This window comes from Ambystoma mexicanum, chromosome 9, assembly GCF_040938575.1.
Source record: "Ambystoma mexicanum isolate Mex_15411 chromosome 9, UKY_AmexF1_1, whole genome shotgun sequence".
In the NCBI taxonomy this organism is placed as follows: Eukaryota; Metazoa; Chordata; class Amphibia; order Caudata; family Ambystomatidae; genus Ambystoma; species Ambystoma mexicanum.
Genome location: NC_090931.1, coordinates 1,220,965,520 through 1,220,985,899, shown reverse-complemented (window position 1 = coordinate 1,220,985,899; position 20,380 = coordinate 1,220,965,520). Strand labels below are relative to the sequence as shown.

At 47.8% G+C, this 20,380-nt stretch overlaps 1 protein-coding gene across 2 annotated transcripts in view; it reads left to right on the top strand.

Annotated features, from left to right (window-relative positions):
• Positions 1-20,380, top strand: part of RAB3GAP1 (RAB3 GTPase activating protein catalytic subunit 1) — a 1,600,561-nt gene that overhangs the window by 38,008 nt on the left and 1,542,173 nt on the right. The window lies entirely within an intron of this gene.

Here is a 20,380-nt window from a genome sequence, read left to right as displayed (position 1 = left end):
GGTGGCCTGTTTAAACATGCCTCTGATGCAGTATATGGGTGTGTGTCGCACGTGCCTCCTCTGGGGCTCTGAACGGGTTAAGTACTTTTATGGCAAGTTATAATCTGGATGATGAACCCTTGTATAACACCCCTCTCTTAGAATCCCCCTGACCCCACTGAGCCAAGAAGTAGATTTGTTTTGCAAATTTAAAAGGTTTATTTGAAAAATTAAACAATATACTTCTATAAATAAATTGATAATGGATAGTGCACTTTTTAAAAAAAATATATTTTTATTAATTTTAATCAAACAAACCAAAATACAACCAAACACGCAGTGCATATTACAATAGAAAGAAAAAGGATCACATCAATGCTTAATTTTGGCCACTGCTCCCCCCCCTTCCCTGTCTGTTTAGTATTGTCTGTTTATTATTCTCTGTGTCCGCCGCATGCAGCGGGGTCCCATTTCCTGTAGATTCAGTCAGATCATGTAGTGCTCCAAACAATTCAGCTACGAGTGATTTCCATGCCATTAGGGTCCCTATCTCTTCTCCCCCCCCCCCTACAGTGTTCGACTCTTGCCATACTGTCTTTTCTACATCTGCCCATTTCTGTAACTCCTTCCACCATACCTCCACCCGTGGTTTGTGACAAGTCTTCCAACCCATGGCGATCCTCCGTTTAGCAAGCACATATGCTAGGTCTCTCAATTTATTAATATGCTTAAGTTTTGATGATCTGGGGTACCCTCCCAGCAAGGAAGCCCAGGCTGTGTCTATAATCAGTGTGACCCCTTTCTCAGCTAACTTTTGTGCCACTTCCCCCCAGAAACGCTCAATCACTGGGCATGACCAGAACATATGTGTCATGTCCGCATTCTCTTGTTCACATTTGGGGCATGCTTGTCGTGCAGCGTTTTCAAACTTGGATATCCTCAAGGGCGTCATATATGCTCTGTGCGTTACATATAGTTGTATTTGCTTAAGTCTAGCATTTCTTGACACCTTCTTATGGTATCCAAGCGCCCGCTCCCACATCCCATCCTCTATCGGGGTTCCCACCTCCGCCTCCCAGTCTAGTCTCAGCTGTGTCAGATCCTTCCCAACTTTGGACATCACCATCTCATATAGCCTGGAAATCTCATGCCCCCTTCTGATATATCATATATTATTTCTATGTTGGCATCAGTTTCTTCTCCTAACACAGCTTCAGGCCACGTATCCCGGGTTCTCTGAACAATCCTGTGGTATGTAATATATTGGCCCACATGCAATCCTGTCTCCTCTTTAAGGACCCCGAAATCCAAAATGGCCCCCATCTGCTAGACATCTCCTAGCGTCACCAGCCCCACAGATTCCCAATGGGTCCTGAGTATAGCTCTCAGTTGCACATCTCCCCCTGCCAACGTCACCAGCGTCACCTGCGGGGAGCAGGGAAATGAGTTCTCCAACATCCGGCACGCCCTACGCCACATCTGCCACCCAAGCTTCATCATCCTGGGGCGCTCTTTCATTTCAGCCTTGGGCAGCCAGATCACTTCCCTCAAGTAGAATGGGGTACAATCATGTCCAAATAACCTAGATTCAGGGGTCGCCTCGTCCTCAAGCCACTGAACCACGTACTGCAGCTGACACGCTACATAATACACCTCAAAATTGGGCAGTCTTATCCCCCCTTTTTCATAAAAGTTCTGCAGCTTCCACAGCGCTACTCTGTTCCGGGTACCATGCCACAAGAAATCCCTGTACATGCTGTTAAGCCTAGCGAAGAACCCCTTGGGTATCATGTATGGGACATTGTTGAAGTAATGCAAAAGCCTCTGCAGAACCACCATTTTCAGCATTGCACCCCGTCCCATCATAGCCAAGGGCAACTTAACCCAAAATTGCATACACTTCTCAATTTTCCCGAGTGCCACCTCAGTATTATACTTGTGCTCCGCCTCCACCGTATGATACACATCTATCCCCAGATACCGGAAATAACTCATCTCCCACAGTATTTGTAACACCGGTAACCTCGTCTCGGGGGTTCCCTTGTAATCACCCAGTGGAAACATGCTGGATTTTGGGGGGTTTACCGCTATGCCGGACAGTTCTGCATACCTTGCCATCACCTCCAGTATATACTGGAGATTTTCTTCTGGATATCTTAAGTATAGCAACAAGTCATCTGCATACAAGGAGATCAGATGTCGCTCTCCTCCCACTTCAATACCTATCGTGTCATATTGCTGTCTGAGGTATATCGCCAGGGGCTCTAGGGCTAGTATGTAAAGCATCGGGGACCAGGGACACCCTTGCCTAGTGCCTCTACTCAATTGCCACCTCTCCGATATTACTGCACCCGTTTTGACTCTAGCCAGTGGCTCGCTATATAGCATTGTCCTCGTATATCCGGGCCCCATTCCATACTTCTCCAAGGCCGCCAACAGCCACGGCCATTTGACCGAGTCAAAAGCTTTGACCGCGTCCAGGGACACGATCGCCATTTCGCCCTCAGCCGTGCTACCCCATTCAATCACCCGTCGGAGTCACCTGTGGTTATGGGTTATATTCCTATTCGGAACATAGCCCGTCTGGTCTGGTTGTATCAGCTTGCTGATCACTCTCCGTAATGTGTTTGCCAGGACCGCCGTCAATATCTTGCTGTCCTGGTTTAGCATTGAGAGAGGTCTGCCGGAGCCACATCTATGTACAGGTTTGTTAAGCTTAGGGAGCGGTACTATGACCGCCTCTCTAAGTGTTTCCGGCAACCGTCCCACCTCAAACGCTTCGTTGAGCATGTCCAACATCGGGGGGAGTACCTCTGCCTTGTATGTCTTATAGAATTCACTCGGGAACCCATCCGCCCCTGGGGTCTTACAGGTAGGTAATTGCCTCACCACTTCCTCTCCTTTTCCTCCTTGCTTATCATGGGCAATCCTATATCTTCCAATGTTTCCAGTATTTCCTCTCGGCTACTCCCCATCTCATCCGCATACAACTCTTTGTAATATTCTGCAAACTCTCCGTTGACACCCTCTTGGGTGTCCACCACGCTACCATCTTCCCTCATTATTGATCTAATCGGGGGCCTTGGCGCCTCGCTCTTATATAGCCACGCTAGCAGCCGTCCTGTCTTATCCCCACCCGCGTGTTGCCTCTCAGTGTACTTCCTATAATTGAGGTTGCTGAGCCTTTCCCAGTGTTCCGCACATTTCTGTTGCAGCCCCAGTACTTGCTCCATGTCTTCACATCCACCCTTCAATAGTCTCTCTAGTTCCTCCTCTGTTCGTCGTAAATCAGTTAGAACCCCACCCTGCAGGCCCTTTGATTTTGCTATCGCAACCCCTCGCATCACTACCTTGAAGGCTTCCCACAATGTACCTGCCGAGTCTACGCTGCCCGTATTATCTTCAAAGTAGTTTACGATCTCCTCCCTCATGTCCTCTCTAAAGACTGAATCCTTGAGCGCCTCAACACGAAGGTGCCACGTCGGGATCCTTGCCCTTGGGGGGCGGTACTGCCATCCCAGCACCAATGGCGAGTGATCGGAGAGGGCCCTCGCCTTATATTCTACCTGGGCAACCTCCGCCATCACATCCGACGTGGCAAACATATAGTGTAGCCTCGTATGTAGCTGATGAGGAGCAGAATAATGAGAGTACTGCCTTTCCTGGGGGTGACTTGTTCTCCACACGTCAAAATCGTCTAACAGTGTCTGTAGTGCTCTCGCTGCTGGGGAGGGCCCATCAACCCTGCCATCCGACCTGTCTACATTGGGATTAAGTACGCAATTAAAATCACCACCCCAGATCACCGCGCTACCCATACATATGCCAAGGTTGGCACTCAGGGTCCTGAAGTAAGCTGTTGTGTCCCGATTGGGGGCATATGTGTTTATAATGCTGATCTCTCTATTCTCCACCAATCCTCTCAGCATGACCATCCTCCCATCCGTCTCCGCCAACTCCTGCAATGGTTGGAACGGAACATGCGGCGCTACCCAGATTAGCACTCCCTTAGCATACGCCGAATATGTCGAGCCCACCACCACCCCTTGTCATTTCTTAACAATCAGCTCCATCTCCTCCCCAGTCAGGTGCGTTTCCTGCAGTAGCGCGATATCTATCCTGTGCCTCCTCAAATACGACATAACCTTGTTCCTTTTCAGGTAGCTGTTAAGTCCCCTGACATTCCACGTAATTATTTTGAGGTCCCCCATAGCTCATTCCCGTCCCCCATTTCCACCTCCAACAAGTCCCACCTTCATGCGCGACACAGATGCAACCATACAATCCTGCTCGTGTTTAAACTAAAACTCCCCAAAACTATATACAGATCAAACTCCCCGCCTCCCTCCCCTCCCCTCCCCCCACCCATCCCCTCCCCAACAACCCCCTTCCCAACTGTCGCCCAGCTCCATCCCTGGATCTCAGGCACCCCCACATCTAGCCCCGACTAATGTACTCAGAGCTCAGTAGGGTGAAGCCGCCCTAATGGCCGCTTAACGGTTAATACTAAATGGGTGTGTTAAGACTAGTTCCGCTAGGCTCCTTAAGAAGCTCCAGTTTCATTGCGCACAGCACTTTATCAGACCCAATCTGGCCTCCTCAACGAACAGGTCACATCAATGACTATAATCCAGTCCCATGGTCTGAAACCGCTCCCTCTCCCAGTGTTCCCGGTACTCATTACTTATCTCGCCCGTCACCTTCTTCCGTCTGGATACCGGACTCTTGGGGGGAACCCTGCAGGTCAAGCCATCCCATGACATCCTCCGGAGTGTCAAAAAACAAAGTCTTGTTCCTGTGAAAAACTTTCAATTTCGCCGGATAAAGTAGCATATATTTATGACCTGCCTCTCTGTCTTCTCTTGACCACCCCGAATTTCATCCGGCTCTGCTGTACCATCAGAGTGTAGTCTGGGTAGGCCGTTATGCTTGCCCCCCAGCCCCGTTTAATCGTTCCACCTTTACGGAAGTGTTCCAATATCCTCTCTCGGTCACGGTAATTAAGGATCTTGGCGATGACTGGCCTGGGCGGATTGCCCGGCGGAGGCCTTCTTGTTAGAGTACAGTGCGCACGTTTCACAGCGAATCCCTGAGACAGGGTTCCTCCAAGTATCTCCTGCAGCAACATGTTTTCCACAAACTCCGTGGGGTTGTGGCCCTCCGTCCCCTCGGGCAGACCGACAATGCGGATGTTGTTCCTCCGGGCGGCCCTTCCGCTTCCTCCGCCCTATTCTCCAGATTGCCCACTTTCTGTACCAGGATATGCAATTCCGACTTGTGTGAAGCACTATCCGCCGTGTTCAAGCTTGTCTCCTTCTCAAGGTTCTCCGTGCGCTCCGCCAGAGACCTTACGTCCTGTCGGAGTAGATTTACCTCCACTTGCACTTCCCCGACCTCAAGGTCCACCGCAGTTTTCAGCTCGGACACCACTATTTCGAGCTTGGCCTCCGAGGCCGCTTTCAGGTCAGCCTTCAAGTCTGCGATCACCGCTAGGACCTCCTGATTCATGCCCGAGGCAGCCATGCCGCTTACGGGAAGCTTATCTTTGCTCCTGGCGCTATCTGGGCCCGGCGGTATCCTGGCAAAGTCGTCCAGGGTGGATTGCTTAGCTTTTAGTCTGGAAGGCTTGCTGGACATGGCGCTGCAGCCGTATGCCGTGGTGCAGCCCGCCTCTTGTATTCGACCAGTGGGGGAGGCACCCACTCAGTTTCAATGTCTTGGGCTTTCAGGAAAAACCCTATCCACACGAGTGATGGCCGGGTCAGTTTACAAGTGGACTGTAACCTCCCATGTTGCAGTCAGTTCCACAGCACCACAGCAGGCACCATTCTGTATTTGTCTTGTTCATCTGGCTCTTCGTTGCACACAGCTGCCCGTATTCCCATTGACAGCCCTCCATATATCCAGCAATCCATGCAGTTCCTTTGTGCCATTTGGGCGAGCGCCCAGCAAATTGTTGAAGTCAGCGAGCCACACAGGCTCTCTTATACACTCTGCCGATGCCCTCCCAGCGCACAGCATCTGTGCCCAGTAGCTCCACGGTATGCCCAAGCCTCCTTGGTAATTTGTTAGAGACTGCGGGTGTGGCTCCAGTATGCCAACCGAGAATCAGCCCTCCTACGCCGCCATAGGGCTGTCTGCCCTATGTATCCTCTCCTCCTGGTCAGGGCCTGTTATATGTTCATGTGGGCGCCTGTTGACTGCAGAAATGGGGTGCCCCTACGGCACTCAAAAACACTTTGTAATGTGTGTAAATTGGGTATATTATGGTGCCTTCATTACCAAACAGTATATGATAATGACGTATGCCTGCTGACTCGCATACTGTTAGGGCTAAAACATCTCGCCGCTTCCCACAATCACCGTGCTGTTCCCCTTCCCTTTACTGTGGCCGCACTTGCATTGCATGTCTGCAGGCGCTCCCTTTGTGATCGCTGGATGCAGATCCCGTTCAACGCGCACAGCGTCTCCACTTCAGAAACCACGGGCCCTGCAGGGTCCGACCCCCAACCCCTGCAGGGCTAGAAGCCTTCATTAGTCCAGGGTTGTGCACCGTTCCGGTTTCGTTTCGGGCACTCGGGTCAGACCACTCCGTACGCTTCACTGGTCCCGTATCCAATTCACGGCCGTCATTTTCGTTCGGCGTGATGTTGCGATTTCCTCCGTCACTTTCATTCCCATTGCCACTTTACTATCGTCTGCCGAGTCGCTACAAATGTGTCCGGCGGCGTCGTACATAGCCTGGGGAGCCTCCAATCCCGCCGCACCAGTACTTATTGTCTCTGTCTCTTCGCCGCCATGTACGGAGCCTCCTCCTTGCGTTGTCCTACAGATGCTGCAAGGGCCCTCGCACACGGCTACCTTTCCACAAAAAACGAAGTATCACAGCCGCGATCCGCCGAAAACAGAGGTGTCCGATTCTCTGTTGCAGCGACCAGCCCGCCCAGCTCGATCAGAGTCCCGAGGGGTTCCTTTGTTCGGGTCAGGCCGCCATCTTTTCCTCGGCCTCGTATCAGCTCCCAGAGTTACAAAGTGTCCTAACTCCTGTCCTGCTCACTGTTTCCAAACGCAGGTACATGCATCAGGTGCTGCTTACTTTCCAATTTCTCCTGGTTACTTTATAAGCAGTTTCAGACCATTTTCAAGCGTGCGCTTGTCCGGATCGGCTGTCGGATCACGGAGCACGTAGAGAAAGCAGCCTATTCCATGGCTGTCAAGCCACGCCCCCCCATAATGGATAGTACACTTGTGAATATGAGCAGTAATCAGCAAGAGGTAATCCTACAGTAGCACAGTTCTTGGTTACCTATGAATAGGAACAGAAGAATAAGGTTGGAAAGAATGCTTTATATGGTTCAAGGAAATGCAATGATGAATGAAATGCAGTACAGAAAATAACTTGATATGGCTTCAACAAAAGACAATGTAATCACTTTTCCTTGACAATTCACTCCCCCCCCCCCATGCAATGTAAGAAATGGAAGGAGAGCACACAGTCTTCAAGAATCCCAACAAAATGCTATACGAAATGCAGTTCTCCCCAGCAAGCTTAGAGGAAAACAGGTAGAAGTTTGAAACACAGGCCCAAAATGCTTTGAATGTGATGACAATGAAGTGAGAAATGTGCTAAAAATGCTTTTAATTCCCTCTAGAGGTTTGGGGTGGGTGATATCTAGTTTATATTAGGTCAGGCTCACTTTAGCAATGCTCTATGAGTAACTAGCAGGTTAAAACGAATTTTAGCAGAGGAAAGCAAGGAGCTGCTGATTTTTACACGTGGCTGAAACTGTGCAAAATGTCAAATTGCGGCAAATTTAATCGCGTGCGTCGAGCGTAATTACGGAGGCCCTATAAGGAGTAGGGAGTCGGTTCTAGGTTTGTTGGAAAGCCTATAATCTTAGCTTTAAGATAAAAGTTAGCACAAAAGGTTCCGGAGATACGGCCGATTTTGTGAAGGTAGTTTTTCGGATTTGAAATTTAAAAGTTCAAAATGACAGGTGACAGTTTTCAGCTTTAAAAAGGACAGAATGACACACACGATTCCTATGAGGTAGTTTAGTTTTAATTAGATTATTTTAAACTAAGAGATTAGTCTGGCACAGTCCTGGAGTACTCACACCATCTTTTGGACAGGAATGGCTTTGTCACCGATCGGGTCAGGATTGGCTGGACTTCTGCTAGCAGTTCTTCACATCGGTCTGGTCTCTGGTTCTGCTCTCAGCACTGCACAGTTCTGGTCTCTCTGGATCTCTGGTCTCTGGAGGTTGATGGATTTGAAGTCTGGAGTCTCCCGGCAAAGCGTCCCGCAAGAAAGTGGAAAGTGAATGTCCCTACCTGTCCTGCACTGTCTGCTTTTATGTGTTTAGAAAGTGGGTGTGTGTGTGGCATAACTGAGCCTGCCCCTCTCTACTTGTCATTGGCCCAATTCTCCCCTCTCCCATGATTGGGGGAAGGAAATGGATTGTCATCATGATGAGGTCTGTTTATGGGTCAGAGGATCCTCCCCTGGTCAATTTGCCCACAAATCTATATTTGATTCAAATACATATTTCCCAGATACACAAGTGGTTGACATTACATGTACATATTACAGATGATTTAAGACAGGTCTTTGTTCAAGCCCCATGTTCCTGCGAGCTGGGATTCAGAAATGACAACATTTTGCGCTTTTTGGTCGGTTGACCAATATATCGGACATTTACCAAAAATTACACAAATGTGCGCAAGGAGTATGGACATTAATTGATGAAGTGTCAGATTTTTAACATGCAGATATTTGGATAAGACCCTATTTTCCGCTAGCAACCCCCCCACAATACACCACAGGGTCCTAACACCTCTTAAAACGTGCACGGAAAAATCCCAAGAATAATATTATTTATATAATTTTGACCAGTCCGCACTATGAGTTATCTATCTTTTTAAAATTATGCCCTGGTCAAAAAGGGGTGTGGCTTCCCACATCACATGGTGGAATAACTGGTTTATCCACTTCCCCCAAGCTCAGCTGGCTCTCACAGGCACTGCCCCTCCCAGTTTCTCCCAAGAGGAAGCCATTTTACGACCCCCCCAATATAACATTTGCCTGAGTCCAGGACAGGGCTTTGTTCAACTTCCCGCAGTCCCCAGGTGCTCCTCCCCTAACCCAATCAGAGAGGTGTCATCTCCTTTTGGCAGGGGCAGCAGGATGCAGCTAGGCCTGGGAAGAGTGGCTGAGCAGGTTTCTCCTGTCAGGGGTAGTTGTCAGGCAGAATTCAGCTAAATGTCACTTTAGTTCCCAGTTTAAATCAAACTTACAATTTTTACACATGCAGCTAGAATTCTGATTCTAAGTTCAAAACCATGACATTTAACAGTTGCAAACTATGTGACACTCAAAAGTAGGTCACTCATTTAATTTAAACATTTCGATTTTAGTGGTTTTAAATCCAATTTCAATTAAGCTGCTGACATCCACAACTCAGCCAGTTTTGTTATAAACATTGTTTTGGGCTCTTCATCTTCCCAGATTTTGTATGCACACAACACTTCATTCTGCCAGATGTCTGCTAGTGTTCAGTAAGATTTTTGAATATCCTGCAATGTTCGAAATAGGCACTTTGAGCTTGCATTCAGGAAAACAAAGGTGCTTTTGGTCTAACAACACTGTTATTTTTCCTTTGACACCACCTTTCACCCCTGGCGCTTCCGGTCCATCATGCTGGCACTGGTGGGTGGCAGGTTAGACAACCATTTTGGTGTGCGCACAACCGCGCGGTTTTCCTGGTTCTGGGCTGGAATGATGGGCGGCGACAGCTCATCCCCCACATCCACCCAGTCTATTGATTTAGTTTTGTTCTGGGATAGAATGATGGGCGGCGACAGCTCATCCCCACATCTACCCCGTCTAATAATTCAACCTGGGTCAAAACCCTTGACAGCCCCTCACTAGCTAACCCTGAGTCATCATATTTGCACATAGATCAGTCTACATCAAGGTAAGCATTACAACCCGACATGCATACTTATCTCTGGCTTTTAGTGTCCTGTCGTAGTAGGGCATAGGGCAGTCAAGTCCTATGGCACTTCCGTAGGAAGCTAAAAGAAAGAAAGGACAAATATTAGTATATGCCCTCAGAGTTTGTAAGCATTCATTCTCATGCCACACTCGCATACATACAACACATGAAGGAATAGGTCTACCGCGCCTCCATACCTACTACTGGGCTTCACATCTGGGAGTAGTTAATGACTGGCTGCACAGGGATTCAAGGCTCCCACACATAGGGGGGTGCGGATCAGAAGCATGGGGCATTTACACCCCTCCGAGTGTTATGTGGGACAGAAGGAGACATGAAGGAGGCATCTGAAATGATACAACAGACTTCTAAGGTCTGAGCGGAGGCTACACATTGCGTACAACGTTCTCCCATCAGTGCGCAGTACCACGTGTGGATGGTTGCGCCAAAGTTAGGAAAAATGCACCAGAGCTCACAATCCGCCACAAGTGGTCTTTTCCTCAGACCCTTGCTGGCGTGACCGCTTATACTAATTCCCCATGAGCAGGCTTTCCTCAGGCCCCCAGAGGCATATGTTTTTAAGAATGTACGCACCGACATGTACGGCAAAGTATTGTTTACTGTGGACATCCCGCGCTCGAATCCTGTTGGAACGTTCGGGGCCTACAAGCCGCGTCATTGTATTATCCTTGGAGGATGTCCTTTCCAGTGACACAAAATTGCCTGGCCTCTTTAACAGTGAAGGAGGTGATTGTGTGTTTCCTTTGTGTGTTTGTATTTTGTAGTTTCCCATACGCCGTGTGTTTATAACACCGCCTTTTGTTTCTATCCCAAGGTGTTGTGCTGAATTGTGACTCTGCCCCCCCGTGTTGTGACGTGCCCCTCTGCCTTGTGAAATAACCATTACCCAGCGCCCCGACAAGTACGGCAAAGTACTGTTTACTGTTCATGGTGCGCGGGCAGGGTTCCCTGCCTGTGACGTACTACAGGCTGTTTGCTAGAAAGTTTATGATCCGTTTGGGCTACGCGCATTTACAACTGGCTTACAGGTATTTAATTGCATCCTAGTAATAGAGTGCTTTTGAGGGCGCTGTCCATTTGAATTCCGGTGTACGCACTTGTGCGTTTTGGGTATACCATTAGTGGCACATTGGAATTGTTAGATTTGCATAGAGGGAGACGAGTGTACCTTTGACTCCTAGGTCCCGGAGGGCCACTACTAAGTAAATACCCATTGAATTCCATTTGTTAATCAGGACTTGTAAAGCAGGTAATAGACTTTAATGTACTTATACATTTATTGCCTTTAACTTGTGATTCTTAGAAGGTATTGAGAGTATTTCTTTCTGGACAACTTATATTCCTCTGTTGTGACTGTTGTACATTTTGTTGTTTTATTACCAATTATAAACTACTAACACACGAGTGGATAGGTGGGACTGTGGAACTTTTTGGAGAAAGAAATAAAAGGGAGGGAGGAAAATAAATAAATACATTTAAAAAAAACTTGATTTTTGGGTAGCCAGGATTGAAGGCTAGTTTCCCTTACATAGATCGTACTAGTATACTGTTTAGTTGTGCTAGCCTTTGATAAGCTAGCGGCTGCCCTTGCGCAGGCTTCCTAGCCAAGTTGGTCAGCCTGAAATAGAGAATGAGCCGAGCACTGAGAAGTGGTAATAAGGCCAGCAATCTATCTAAGGGCCCAGGGAAGTGTGCAGAGTCCAAGTTGTTGAACACAACATTACCCCTGTTACCTTCCTGCAAAAAATAATTATCAATGTCGATAGCCACATGTGAGGAGTCCCTGGAACCTAACCAAGAGGAAGCATCCTCTTTACCCTTACCTATATGCTTGGCACCTAGAATGGAGGTGCCTGTAAAGACTTCACCCCTATCCCAAAGTTAATTATCCTTTTCTATTCAGGATGCGAATGAGAATGAGGGGCAGTTAGCATGTCCCCACTCTAAATCAGTCGGTTGCAATTGTTCATCAAGGGAAGTTCTAGAGGGCTTGGTGCATGTATCTGATACTTCCATGCTTGCACCGACTATTATGAGCGAATTAGGGAAACGGGTACGCCTATCACTTGGCCCTTCTTCACCTGCCACCAGGTCCTATCCATTTCGGGAACAAGTGCACTTCCACCTTCCGGATGAATTTAGCCCCAAAGATATTGGTGCTCCCGGGAGGGAACTTACAGGTATAACATCTCGGGGTCTTGGTGGCAGTTTGAACTTTAGACAGATGACAATAATAGCAGACATTCAGAGGCTATGGGGTCCATATTGCCTGTTCAATCGGAAGCTTTGATATCGGGGAACGATGGAGTTGGCTATGATCCACCCATAGGGGATGTTAGAAAGTCATCGACACCTGAGGACTCCCCTTCTGGCACCTTTTCGCAGGTTGATTCTTTCAATTTTCCTGTAATCTCAAGAATACTCAACCTGCTTGACAAGGGCCATGAATTAACCCATTGTTCCCTAAGGGAAATGCAGGGCTCCTTGGCATTTATGAAAGAAAGAATCATCAAACTTGAAGGTTTTATATTGGCTGAGGAGCACTCCAAAGCATTCTACTTCTCACAATTTGAAAAAATGATGACAACCATTGGTACAGATGTCAAAGCCGTGGCATCTACCAACACAACACACTCGCAGGGAACCCAAACGGATTGTGTGGTAAGTTCTGCTTATCATCCTCAAAGATCGTATTCACAATAGAACAGGATACCTCAGAGCCAATTGATCTTATGGAGGTAGCCAAACTCCATCATGATCGCCTTCTCCAGGTGGAACAATTCTTGTTCAACGCAGCCACCAAATCACAAATTAGTATGGCCCTGGAGTCCTTTTGTGAAGTTACAGGGACTGTTATCGGGTCTTCAATTTCTCCGGACAGTCCCTCTGCTTTGACTGACATCATGGACTCTCAACATACATATCACTGAATCAACCGATTCTTGGTTGTTAGGCGAGCATGGTGTTGCCTCTACGGTACAAGTGGGGAGGCAATTTATCTCCAGGAAGGCGAAGAAGTCCTTCGTGAGAGCACACACATGCCTCAACCTGGCCAAAAACAACCAGAAGAAGGTGCAAAAGAAAGCAATAACGGAAATCTGCTCTCCGAATGAGGTGGCAACTGCCCAAAATTGTAAAATGGGTGTTGCCACGGACGATCTAGCACTAAACCTTCTTGAATGAAATGAGGAAAGCAAGAAACACCTTCAGATTAAAGCACTCAAAAGTGGCAACCCCCAGGTGTACCTTTTGAAATTGGCTGGGGTATCTGTAGACAAGCACCAACCCCAGCTGCACAGCCTTTTCCCCAGTATTGAAAGTAAGAAGGTGGCTATTTTGCTTCAAGAAGAGGCATGCCCCACTAACTCTTCAAAAAATTCAAATGGGCTATTCCCCCCCCCCTGTGGTATCCTCCAAGGGTTGTGTTAGTGGCTATGCTGTGCAGGATGACATCCTTTCCAACTCAGCAAGACAGGAGGAGAAGGCAGAAAACGCATGGGATACGCGTATACCCCTGAACTTGGCGAGTAAGGATATGCACAAGGTGGAGGAGACTGCACCCGTGAGTGAGAATCCAATAGAACCTCCAAATGATACGTTATCGTTTCATGAAAGTCCAAAGGAGATGAATCAAATTCTTGAATGGGCAAATAATCCGGATATCAACGGATTGGCGCAAATCAACAGGCCTTTTCTAATGAATACCTTTTCTCAGATTCCCTCACTACGCAATTTAGCAAGTAAGGACCTGGAATGGGTAAAATTAGCCCCACATAATAACTTAAGAGTATTATGCAAAGTCCAATCACAAATAATAACAAAATTAATTCTGGACTTTAAAGAGGACCTTGAGTCATTGGGTCTTTTCCCGTATCTGTTTGGGAACATGGAGAGTGCATGGGCCTTTTTAGATTTTGTAACACCTGCACCGAAGGAGCAGTCCATGGGAGCCAATACAATGTCACCACATGAGCATCAGAATAAGGAACTATCAATTCAGTTGGCTTCTTTGACCTAGGCGATCAATGGTTTATCATGGCTTGAGCCCCTGATTAAAGTGGCTGCTTCCTTGAAAACGGAAGCGCCAAACTCATAACCATCGAGTTTTGCTGTGACATCTTGTAACTGCTGCGGGGTGAAAAATTTAACGGCATGGTATGATCGTATTGGGACTCGCCATGCACCTGAAATTTTATTGTTGCAGGAAACGATGGCCTTGCACGCTGTCACGCTAAATGGCTATGTATCATTTAGTGCTCCGGCGAGGCGTTTCCAATCGGGTCGCCCCAGTGGTGGGATTGCCATCCTCATTAAGAATAGTTTCAATTTGACGACACAACTTTTAGAAAATCGGACTCTTTTATAATTGTGGAAATGTCAATAAATGGCAGTGAGTCACAAGCATTTCTTTTGCTTTCAATCTACTGGAACCCCAGTGCTGTTCTGTTGGACTCAGCCCTGGCTGAATTGAACTGCGCCTTAACGGGGGCATCATTGCTCTTTCCAAAGCATGAGATCTTAATTGGGGGAGATTTGAATTCATGCTTGGGCTTAGTCGGCAGCACGACATGGTCTTATAATTCCTATTCCTATGCACAGCAGGCTCGTAGGAGAGGAAAGGCGTGGGCTGAGTTCTTTGAGGCTTGGGGTATAGATCCAATCCCTCTGGGAACAAGTGGCTGTAATACATCTTGGCAGCGCGGTTGTTCGGTGTCACTAATTGATTACGTGCTAGCATCAGCAGCATGCAGTGGTTTAATTGACCCCATTACAATATTGAAGGTGGGCTTGGGTGACCATAATATGCTGAGTATAAGGTTGCACATTAAGGTCAAGCCGCACGAAACCGCGATGGCTTGCGTACCGGTGGAAAGTGATGGATATACCTTGTCAGTAAGGTAGCACCCAAGCACCTGTTGACGAATGGTATTTCTATTAAATAGGGACTTGGTGTCGTATAATGAGGAACACCTGAATTTGGAGGTTTGGGAGAAAGTCAATGAGCGTAACTTGTGGATGATCCATGAGCATCTAGTACGTTTGGCTAACGAACTGTTGTGTAAAGATATTTCTGATGTTTGTTAATCTGCTTATAATCACATGCTGTGCATAGGTCCGACAGCCAGTGGTCACTGCGGAGTATTGCATTTTGTTTTTCGTAGTCGAAAAAGGGGACGTCGACAAGGCGTGTCTGAACACTATCCCTATAGTGACGTGCGTTGTACCCACAATCCCTCACGCGTCGAGGTCCCTCAGATTGTTTTTTTCCGCCCAGCTTCTGGTCGCCTTAAGCGGAGCTCCTAGAGAGGCATTGCAAATACTTACTACGGACCTCGGTCCTTAATTATACTTATTATATTATTAAAGATCCCTCCCCTCGACGTTAGCTGTGAAGCTGTTTCTCCGCCGAGCAAGTTTTCGACGGAGGGGAAGAGACGGAGGAGATCCTTCGGCGCTGCCGAACACGTGGCCTGGCCTCGCTGGCCAACATACAGTAGGGAGAGTGGGGGTTCGAACTTTTATCTTCTCTTTGAGAATGTCTTTCTTTCTCCCCTATCTTTCCCTTGGGGTTGTTAGCACCAGTTATTATTGCCTCAGCTATGGAGAGGACACCTTTTAAGTTTTGCCCACGCTGTAGGGGCAAATACACTTGGAAGGACAAACACAAGCTCTGTAATCGTTGCTTGCCCCTCGATCATAAGGAGGACAGCTGCGCGGCCTGTAAGCTCTTGAAACCAAGAACTCTTAAAGAACGCAAAGTTAAGAGGTGGGCGGACTACGCTATGTCGAAGTGAGTTTCCTAACCCGCCACCGCTGTTACAGAAAGTGACGAGGAGGGTGATAACTCGACGTCTGTTACGGAAGTCATTAACCCCCAGAAGGAGCGCTCGTGCTCCTCGACGTCTGTCCCCGGCCCCGACGGGCTCGGCTCACGCCCTGCTTATGGGGATGAACACCCCGGCGACAAGGACGCACATAGACCCCATAGGCCTAAGCACACAACCAACGGCTCTTCTTCATCGAAGACGAAGGATCCATCAGCGCTGAAGGGGACGCAGGGCACTCCGGCGTCTACCTCAGACCATAAGGGTCTCAAGCCCCACCCGCAAACGCAGCCGCGACCAGCGATTGGGCTTTCATCAAGCACGGGTGCTACCCCAAAATCATCCGACGTAACTCTCCATAGAGCGGCCGTCGAGGAACAACGCGTAACGCAGGCAACGTCGACACCAGAGTCCTCTACTGACAAACTCGTTGTCGAGAGCCTGGCGAGAATTGTTTCCGAAGAGAAACGTAAGCGGACGACGAAACAAACGTCGAATACCGCACAAAAAGCTATGGAAACGCCGAAAAAGCACAAGAGTAGCCAGGAACTGCCCCCTTCATTTAAGGGCACTTCTGAACTACCGGAGGGCTTTTCAGAGGGCGACGGAAATCTTTCTTCGACGTTGTGGGAGCGTTCTAAGCGTTTTGAAGGTGAAAACACTGATTTCCCCCCTCTAGACTATTCAGGGGTCCCCCATGAGACCCTTGAAAGACTCCATTCTTGTATGGAGAAAATGGAAAGGTTTTTGGGAAACCAAAACCCACCCACACCCAAAAGACCAAGAGAATGGCCCCAGGATGACCCTAGGGTCAAGATTCCTAGGCTGTTTCCCCCTTCTACAGACGTATATGACCTCACTGAAGAGGAGCAATACCTCCAGGAAGATGAGGAGTGTTTGGGTGGAGAGGAAGAACATGAGGAAGAGGGGTTTGAAGAAGATCCTTACACCAGTGGAGGAGCTTTCGAAGAAGATACAGCTACGTCACAGCCCTGGCAATCCCCATCAGTGCAGCCTTGGCAATCCCCATCAGTGCACTCAGACCCTGATGTCTTTCACCCTTCTCCTCCCAAGGATTCACCTATTGGAAACACCTCTCCCATAGATGACCAACCTTCACTTAATGCACTTTTGCGCAAGGCAGCAGCGCATTTTGAAATAGACACAGGGGAGACTCTTCCTGACATAGACTTTGTAGAGAAAGTTATTAAAGAAAAAGCCCCTGTTAGTCAGTCTATTCCGCTCCTGGCTTCTATAAAGAGAAGAATAACTCCTTCCCTTTCCAATCCTGCCTTAGTCAGAGGGGTCAACCCTCGGATAGAAAAGCTCTTCAGCCCTTCGTCCTCTGACCCTTTGTACATCAGAGGACATTCTATTCCGGACTCCCTCGTAGTTACTAATACAAGGAAAAGAGTGGGGGTACCACTATCCACTAGTGAGGCACCACCTGACAAAGAGGGCAAGAAGCTCTATGCACTTGGGAAGAGAATCACGACGTCCGCCGCCTTCTCAACTAGGATTGCAAATAACAATTCCCTACTAGCTAGCTACGCAGATGCACAGTGGAGCAAGCTGCGCAGCGAAGCAGAGGAAGCACCAGAACCCCTGCGTTCACGCCTGTTAGCTATAATCTCAGAGGGAACTCTTGTAAACCAGGGCATCGTAAAGAACTCCTTAGATGCCGCAGAGACGGCTGGCCGTTCCCTGGTTCAGGGAATACTTCTCAAACGCCATGTCTGGCTGCGCAATTCGGGATTTAAGCCGGAAACCCAGGCTTCCCTGATAAATAAGCCCATAGAACAAACACATCTGTTTGGGAAAGCAGTTGATGAGGCCCTAGAACATGCGAAGAAAGAGTTTGATACCATCAAGACTCTTGACCAAATTTCCAGGCCCCCTAACAGACACGGCTATGGCAATAGACGCTCCTTTCGTGGCCAACGCCAGCAGCAAAACCAACAGCAATTTTACTCTGCTACCAACTGGCCCTCTAACCAGGGTAACAACACCCAGTTCAGTCAAAGAGGCCAACGCCGTGGCAGAGGAAGAGGTCGCGGCTCCAGCCCCAAAGGTTCCACGCCCAATACCAACAAATGACCCGAAGATTCGGGTCCCCTCCCATGCATCACCGGACGGGGGCCGGCTAACATCGTTCCTTTCAGCATGGGAGGGAATATCGTCAGACCGCTGGGTGTTATCCACCATAGCCCACGGATACTGCATCGAATTCAACGGTTCCCCGAAGTACAGACCCCCACGGAACCGACGCATGACACCGGAACACCTCACCATTCTTCTTCAAGAAGTAGAAGAGCTACTGAAAAAAGAAGCGATAGAGGCTGCCCCCCTATCTCAGGTAACAGAAGGTATTTATTCAGTGTACTTCCTTGTACCCAAAAAGGACTTAACCATGCGCCCTGTATTAGATCTGCGCCCAGCGAACAAGTTTGTCAAACCCCAAAGGTTTCGTATGGTGACCTTGCAGGAAGTAATCCCACTGTTATCACAAGGGGATTACATGACAACACTAGACATGAAAGATGCATACTTTCATATTTTAATGTTGCCAGCGCACAGAAAATACCTCAGGTTCAAGATAGAGAACAAACACTACCAGTTCAGAGTACTACCCTTCGGGATAGCATCTGCACCAAGGGTATTCACGAAAGTACTGGCAGTGGCAGCGGCCCACCTGCGCAGGTTATCCATCCCGGTATACCCTTACCTCGACGACTGGCTCATAACAGGGGATTCTTACGAAACATGCTTCTCCAATACCCAAAAGACCATAGACCTTTTGTCCCAACTGGGCTTCTCCATCAACGAAAAGAAGTCCAGCTTAGACCCCAGCCAAATCAAACAATTCCTGGGGGCTCTAATTCGAACAAAGGAAGGCCTTGTCTTCCCCTCCAACGAGAGGGTCCAAAACATGCTGTTTCAGATCCCCCATTATGTGGCAGGTCGAGAGGTGACGGTACGCAAAGCAATGCGCTTGCTAGGGATGATGGCGTCATGTATTTATTTGGTACCTCACGTGCGCCTGCGCATGCGCCCAATGCAAGAGTGGCTCTACAGCCAGTGGTGTCAGGCCAGTGGACAATGGGACGATCTAGTGGTGGTCTCGCAGGCCTTGGTTCTCTCGCTACAGTGGTGGACAAAAGAAAACCTGTTATTAGGGAAAACTTTTGCCACACCCGCAGTGGAAGCCACTCTAACCACAGACGCATCCCTTACAGGCTTGGGGGCTCACCTATCCCATCAGACTGCTCACGGAGCGTGGACTCCGAGCTTAGCATCCAAGCATATAAACCTGCTGGAACTACTTGCGGTGTTCAAAGCACTGAAAGCCTTTCAGGAACACCTACAGGGAAAGACAGTGATGGTCCTCACAGACAGCACCACAGCCATGTACTACCTCAACAAGCAAGGGGGCACTCACTCTCCAGGACTGTCCAAGCTGTCCCAGAATATATGGAAGTGGGCTCTCAAACACAACATGTTCCTACTATCACAACATGTACCAGGGGAACTCAATCTGCTAGCAGACAAACTCAGCAGAGACTTCCCCCTGCCCGAAGAGTACGAATGGCAATTGCACGAAGACGTCGTCTTAGAGGTCTTCACGCAATGGGGATTCCCGGAAATAGACCTGTTCGCAACTCTGGAGAATACCTGACATACGTTTTGTTCATTTTATTTCTCTTACAGTTTGCAATTCACTTGGCTCTAGAAGAAGGGACAGGATCCCGAAACGCGTCAGCCATTTTTTAGTTGTAATTGTATATATACTTGATTTACATTGTTCTAAACAAATTAGTATATTGTATATCATTTGACATTTATTTTTGGTCTCAGCATCAGAAGATTTATTGATGTATATCATTTTTTCAAGAAAACGGTTTTTCACCATTAAATTCTTCAATTTGAAACGCCTTGTAGCTTTGGAATTATATGACCAATTATTTACATTACTGTATACCTATGTTTGACTTTAGATTTATTATTAACCGTTAATACACGGGATACTAATAGTGTGCAGGGGACGGGAGGGCTCCTACCTATGGATCCTCTTTTTCTTCTCAGTACGGATAGGTACTTGTGATCCTGTGCCAGGATTACGTTTCCTCCCCCGCACCTTAAAAGGTTACTTAAAACTATTTATAGTCTCTTTTCATAATATTCTTTATACAGGTGTGTGCATCTACAACCCCTTTCACAGTTTGTTGTATCACTGGCCATTCTCACCAGTGTGGCACAAAAACTAGATAGCACCCCAATTAAGTCACATAATTTGTTAACGATTCAAGTATGTCCTTTTCTCGTATTAATGAATTGACAGATAAGCACGCCTCGACCTTGGCATTTGATGCTGATGAAGCAAAACGTATTTTGTCACTAATAAAGGATACTGAGAAATCTCTACAGAGTGAAACCAGTCCTGATCGTATTGTATTTCAATTAGAGAAACTTATCAGGAAAGAAATTGCCCAAAAACTCCACGCCAGCACATTGGTAGAGTATTTTAAATCTAAAAAAATTCCAAGGGGTTTAAGAGTT